The sequence below is a fragment of the Caretta caretta genome, chromosome 7, assembly GCF_965140235.1.
Source record: "Caretta caretta isolate rCarCar2 chromosome 7, rCarCar1.hap1, whole genome shotgun sequence".
NCBI classification, from domain to species: Eukaryota; Metazoa; Chordata; order Testudines; family Cheloniidae; genus Caretta; species Caretta caretta.
In genome coordinates, this window is record NC_134212.1 from 58,115,252 (window position 1) to 58,122,588 (window position 7,337).

The window sequence follows — 7,337 nt, forward strand, 5'->3', positions numbered from 1 at the left end:
CCACAGCTGTGGCCCCAGCCTTGGCACCTTTACCCCTGCCCGTGTCACCTCCCCTCACCAAGCTGCCACCCCACTCCAAGCCCTGGCTCTGGGAAGTGGGGGGGCATGGACGGAGTTATGAGGGGGAATGACCCTCAAAAGTTTGGGGACCATTGGCCTAGAGTCTATGGCACACCAAAAAACACCACCATAACTGGTAGTATTGTAGGGCCATATAACAAGGCCAAGACCTGAGTGGACCATGGAGACCAAATTCCATGTCCTCCCTTATGCAGTTTCTTTCCAAGTAAGTGATGAGCTATATTGGCAGGAAAGTGTGGAGTGATGGCCAGTGCTGCTGTGTTTCATCTGTGGATCACAGCAGAGCTCCAGCCCCTAGAATTATTATTAATTTAAAAGAAGAGGCGACAGTTGGATACAGATAGACGGGGAGCACAAGGAAACAACAAGACCGCAACGGAGATAACAACAATGGGGTTGTTACTCTGGCTGTTGAAACATATCAAGGAATGTGTGGTCGTTTTGCTGGCAGATTTATGGAATATGAAGAAAGGGCTAATTAAGATCAGTTTCAATGTGGGAAGTATTCTTCTGAGATGCAGAAAAGAAACCAACAGGATGACTTTAGGCTGTCTCCTGGCAGGCTACATGTCTACTGGAGAGTGGTCAATATTTTTTTAAAACTCTAAAATGTTGACAATTTTTTGAATAAGAAGGTGGGTGAGGTAAGAACTTCTGGTTGATAAACTTCCATTAGTGAGAGAGACAAGCTTTCGTGCCACACAGAGCTGTTCTTCAGGTCTGGGAAAGGTACTCAAAGGGTATGCCTGCACAGCAAAGAAAAACCTGCAGCTGGCCTGTGCCACCTGACTCGGGCAAGCAGGGCTCGGGCTGTTTAATTGCAGTGTAGGGGTCTGGGCTTGGGCTGGAGCCTGGGCTCTAGGACCCTGCAAAGCGGGGGGGCCCAGGATGCAGTGCAGGCCAGTCATGGGTTTTTCTTTGTGTCTAAACATACCCAGAGTGTCAGAAGGTGGAACAGATAGTTTAGCATAAGCAGTTAACACATATTTCAAGGGATCATTCAGGGTGAAGTGGCCCATTACCACCTCTCCAATCAGAGGGGGTGCACTCACCTCTCATGAGCGCCTCCTGCTGGCTGAGTGCAATCCTGCACTCTTTCTGGGTGCTCCCTGTCAGCTCTTGCATTCATCAGGTGGGTGTTCAGTGACCCAGCCCTCTGGCCAAGACACATACAGTCTCTATGCATGAACAAACAAACCCCTTCCGGGGTAAAAAAAAAGTCCAAAAGGGCCTATCACTATGCCCTGGTTGGTACCTGCAGCCCTGTCTCTGGGCTCAGTTCTCAGCCTCTTCTGGCCCATCCCTGCCCTGGTATGGAGCAGTGCCTCCAGTACCTTTAGTGGTCCTGTGATGTCCCCAGCTCTTCACCTGAGTCACTCCTTCACTTCAGCCCCCTTCTGGGGGAAGGGGTAACAAAGTTCAATGAATGGTTGGCCCACTCTAGGGTCTTCAGCCCCATCCCTGAGCCCTTTAAACTTCAGCCCTAGCCTTCTTAATTAAATTTGTCCCCTTGCCAGGGCTTTGGCCACCCTGCCTATGGCTGGTAGGGGGACCTGGGCATGCACTCTACTCCGGGTCCTGACCCAGGAACCCTACAAATAGCAGCCCCCTGCTGCTTCCTTTAACTCCATTGCTGCTGCTATTCCCTGGGCTGCTTCCCACATAGCCCCTTCCTCTTCACCTGTACCGCAGGGTTCACCATCTGTTCCCTGCTTGAGCAGGGTCTCTCTCAGGCCTCCTCACTTGGAGGATCTCACAGTCCTTCCTCCCGCTTCTGGTTCCAGCCAGTAACTAACCTGCTCAGGCCCTGCAGCTCCTTTAAAGTGAACCTACTGTGCTCTGATTGGCTGCTTCCCTGCAGCCTTTTTAGGCAAGCCTGGAGGACCCACCTTCACTGCTCTTTTTCTCAGGGCAGGGTGTGGCAGGACTGGAAGGCCTCGAGCAGGGGGCCTCAAAGGGCCTGGCACACCTGGTCACATGTGGGAAAGGAAGAGAGGGAGAAAGAAAAGGCATCTTGGGTGGGGTGGTTAGTGGGTTACAGATTGTTGTCACAAGCCATAAATCCAGTGTCTCTGTTCAGACCATGAGTCTTAGTATCTAGCAAGGTTATGCACTGAAGCTCCCAGGCTTGTCTTTTGGTGGTGTTGTGCAGGTTTCCTTTGAGGATGAGGACTGAGAGGTCAGATCTAGAATGATTGCTTTGTGAGAGGTGTTCACCAACAGGTGATAGGGTGTTTTTGTCTTTTATCATTTTCCTTGTGAGTTCATTGGAGTGTGGTGATTGTCTGGTTTCACGGACATAGCTGTTGCATTTAGTGCATTGGATGAGGTAACCGCATGTTATGATGGGCATGTGTAGGACTCATGGGTTGTGAAAGGTGTGTTGGGGCAGGGTGTTGATCATTGTAGCAGTGGAGATATGTTTACAGGTTTTGCATCTGTTATTCTGGCAGGGCCTGGTGCCGCTTTGTGTTGTGTCCTGGTCTGTGGGGAGCTTGCTTCTGATGATGAGCTAGGAGAGATTGGGAGGTTGAGGGTCCAGGAAACATTTCTTTCAGGATGAGGTCCCCATTGAGTATGCGTTGTGATTGTTTAATGATATCACATAGAGGTTCCAGTGTGGGGTGGGAGGTGACAACTCTGGGTGTGCAGTCGGGGGGGGGGGGGGGGCGGAGCGGTTATTTCCAGATTGAAGAAGGTTCTTTTGGGTGGCCTGTTCCATGATGAAGTTCCAGGATATCATTCTCTGGTGGAGTGTCCTTGTTTGGTGAAGGCACTTTTAAGCGGGTTAAGGTGTATATCCAGGATTTTCTCCTCAGAGAATATTCTGTGGTATCTGAGTGCCTGGTTGTAGATAACAGATTTTGTAGTGTGTTTGGTAGTTGCTGGATCTGCGAAGATAGGTATGGTGATCCGGGGGCTTCTTGTATACAGTTGTCTGTAGTGTTCCATTGCTGAAGTTGATTGTAGTGTCCAGGAAGTTGATGCTAGTGTGGGAGTATTCCAGAGAGAGTTTAATGAATGGATGATGATTGTTGAGGTTGTGGTGGAAATCTATGTCGTCTGTCCAGAGGATGAAAATATCATTGATGTATCTCAGGTATCATTGGTTTTGTGGTGCATTTATCCATAAATTCTTTCTTGAGGTGGCCTAAGAAGAGGCTGCCAGTTTGGGGAGCCGTCCTAATATCTAGGGCTGTTCCCAAGGTTTGGACAAAGTGTTTGTTGTTGAATGTAAAATTGTTATTGGTGAAGATGAAAGGGATGAGTTTGGTGATGTGTTTGGGGTGGAGAGCTGAGGGTTGTCTATTGTCTTGTAGATAGCTGAGGCAGGCAGCAATGCCGTCGTTGTGAGGGATGTTGGTGTATAGGGAGGTGACACCCCTGGTGGCAAGGATGGTGTTCTGAAAAAAGTTGTTAATGTTGTGGTGTTTATGGAGGAAGTAGGTTGCGTCTGTGTGTGGTGAGTGGTTTAAGGATGGTTTCTATGAGTCCTGATACTGCTTTAGTAAGATCGCTGTGGCGAGATATGGTGAGTCTGTCTGGGTTCCCTTGTTTGTGTATCTTGGGAAGCATGTAGAAGGTCCCGGGGGGGGGGGGCGTTTCATGTGGTTGAGGTTGTAGAGTTTCTCTTGAAATCATTGTATTTAGCTGTGACACTCTGAGTCCATTTCCCAGACCTGAAGAGCTCTATGCAAGCTCAAAAGCTTGTCTCTCTCACCAACAGAAGTTGCTCCAATAAAAGATATCACCTCACCCACCTCGTCTCTCTAATATCCTGAGACCAACATGGCTACAAGAACACAGCAAACCACATTTTTTTCCAGCATTTTCCTCACCAGCTCTAGCTACTATCCAGACTGTGTATTTGAATTTATAACATTCTCATGGCTATAGAATGTGAGCACCGCCAAAGTTATGAAAAGGCCAAGCCCTCATCCTTATCTTCCAGGGAGTTGGTGGATGACAGCTGATGCACATTTGGTTCAGGAGGTATTAAGACCCATGGCCATGCTAACATCTTGCGGAAGGGAGTTCCAAACCCAGTGCCAAGAAGGTTTGATTTCTCATGATATGCAAATTGCACCCCAGGACATTGTCTGAGGAGTGCAGCTGTCATAGAGAGGAAATCACAGAGAAAGAGGGTCAGTTTATGAGTTCTCAGGTTCTGTCCTATTCAGGGACCTTAACCAGGATCTGAGATTGTTCCAGGAGCTCATGCAGTGTGCAGAGGATCAGGGTGATGTGTTCTCATTGCCTTGTGTTGGCTTCTTTTTCACATTCGCTGTCAGCTGCAAATAGGGCCTGATCCATTACCCATTGAAGTTGATGGGAATCTTTCCAGTGACTTCAGTGAGCTTTGGATAAGGCCCAGGGCATGCATTGTAGTAGCCAAGCCTACGGTACTTTCACTGCGAATCACAACAACAGTAGTCTATGAATGTTATTATGCTTGTAGTACATACAAAATGGGAAATGACCGCCTAGAAAGAAGTACTGCAGAAAGGGATCTGGGGATCATAGCATACACAAAGTAAATATGAGTCAAGAGTGTAACATTGTTGCAAAAAAAGCGACCATCATTCTGGGATGCATTTGCAGGAGTGTTGTAAGCAAGATACGAGAAGTAATTCTTCCGCTCTACTCTGCGCTGATTAGGCCTCAACTGGAGTATTGTGTCCAGTTCTGGGTACCACATTTCAGAAAAGATTTGTACAAATTGGAGAAAGTCCAGAGAACAGCAACAAAAATGATTAAAGGTCTAGAAAACATGACCTATGAGGGAAGACTGAAAAAATTGGGTTTGTTTAGTCTGGCAAAGAGAAGACTGAGAGGGGACATGATAACAGTTTTCAAGTACATAAAGGTTGTTACAAGGAGGAGGGTGAAAAATTGTTCTTAACCGCTGAGGATAGGACAAGAAACAATGGGGTTAAATTGTAGCAAGGGTAGTTTAGATTGGACGTTAGGAAAAACTTCCTGTCAGGGTGGTTAAGCAATGGAATAAATTGCCATGGGAGGTTGTAGAATCTCCATCATTGGAGATTTTTAAGAGCAGGTTAGACAAACGCCTGTCCGGATAGTCTAGGTAATACTTAGTCCTGCCATGAGTGCAGGGGACTGGACTAGATGACCTCTCGAGGTCCCTTCCAGTCCAATGATTCATGATTCTTTAGCATGCTTGTTTGTTCCCTGTTACACAAGGCAAGTGGGTAGAAGACTATGGTCCCAACAGGCATCCTCAGTTTGTGTTGTCTGCTTATGAGCACGGACCAATTTTGTCTGTACAAGACCAGACTGTATAAATGATATGCAGTGTAGGAATCATTTCATTCTCCACTCAAGGGCAGCCCTGCATCAGCTGTTTAACAGCACCCAGCCACCCATGCTGCAGGAAGTGGCGAAAAGTACCATAATCCACTGAAAAGTGCAAGGGAGTGTGTGAGGAGGTTGGATGTATTACCCCAGTGAGAATGTGGCCAGGACACCAGGGTTAGCATGACTGGTCTCATCAATAAGTGGTCAGGACCTTGTTTCTGCTAAGACTTAAGTCCCAGATGCAGAGCTAAGATTTTCAGGCTGCAGTGGTGGTACTGCAGCTGGTTTATGCTGACTTTAAGAAGAGAGCAGATGCTAGTTGCAGGCTCTGCCCACGGGAGCCTGGGCAGAGAATATGGGCAACATGGCAAACACCTTGCCAGGTGTGGACACAGGGGAGATAAGATTGGTTAAGGAATAACCCGAGCAGATGGGGATAGAAAGAGAGAAGAACAATTCAAAGAAACCCTCATGTCTGAAGACCAGCTTCCAAAGTTTCTTTTTACTCCCTTAACAGGATAGCCTGCGCTCTAGAACAGTGTTTCTCAAGGACCAGTACCTGGACTGGCACCAGTCCCTGAGAACTCCCTGACACAGTTTATGAAGGCAGCAAGCCAGCCCCGGGTAGCAAGAAGATTGAGAACACTGCTCTAGAATATCTCCACTTTATTTATGGCTCTGAACAGTAGCACAATAAACAAACAGACACTGAATAAATAAGGGAAGAATTAACAAGCCCGTTAAATAAACCATCTCAGATTCTCTGGCTTCAGTATCTTTGGACCAGGCAGACAGGAAACCTCAGCTTCTTTAATAGCCAGCAGGAGAGTCAAGATCTATCTCTCTATCACTGTGCCCAAGCTATAGCACAGGTGTCTCCTAAACCAGTGACAAGATCCTAGGACATTTTTCTCATGACTCAACAGCTGCTAGACCTGAACTTACAACAGTGGCATTACTGTATTTGAATTGGCCTGGCTTAGAAGGTTCAAGGATACCTCCCTCTATTGCACATTGATCTGATCCAAAGCCCACTGAAGTAAACTGGCAGACTTCAGTGGGTTTGGATCAGACCCTATTTGCAGCCGTGGGACTCGAACCCACGGACTTCAGATATTCAGGGCTGGCTTATGTAGTGAAGAAGAATGTAATGCGATGGTCTCGTGTGAATGGGCCTGTCCCCTGCTAATGGCCAGTCCCAGAAAGTATAAGACCCTGCAACTTAATAACCACTCCGATAGTTATCCTGTTAGCTCAAATAACAGAGCCTTGTGCATTTTGCTGCTGAAAGTCTGTAGCTCACTCCCTGGTGCAAAACTGCGCGGTCTGTATGTGGAAACACAGAATAGCTACAATTCCTGTAATGTTCATTTATGAGGGTTGCCAGATTAGTTGAAGAAGAAGAGCAGCCACTGGCAGGCATAATGCCTGAGCGCTGAAGGCCCAAACTACACTGCTCTGGATGTAGTACCACTCCCGGCACTGGCTTTTGGTCAGGAGAAGACAAAAAGAAGCCAGTGGGATTTGTGCTCTGAGTCCCTAAGGTGCTCTGAGTCCCCATAATTTGCAATTCCTTGGGGCCCTAAACCTATGGGTACTTTACCCAAACAATCCCCTCTATACACACGGAATCATGAAGGCTTTGAAGCTTGGGCTTCTCTGTAGTCTGAATACACAGCCAAGCGGTAGTGGATTGTGAAATTGGAAAGTGTCCAATACCGGGGGCCTGATCATGCACATTAGGAAAAATCCCCATCGAATCCAAAGGGAGGCCTGCCTCAGTAAGGAACACAGCATCAGGCCCTATAGCTTAATTTTTATTCCTTGTGTGTTAGTATATCTGCCACCCATCGCGCAGGAGCCTGTAGCGCGCTTCAAATAGTTTCATATCTCTTTTGCACAGCTGCTGTTTGTCTTGACTATCAGCAGAACACGTA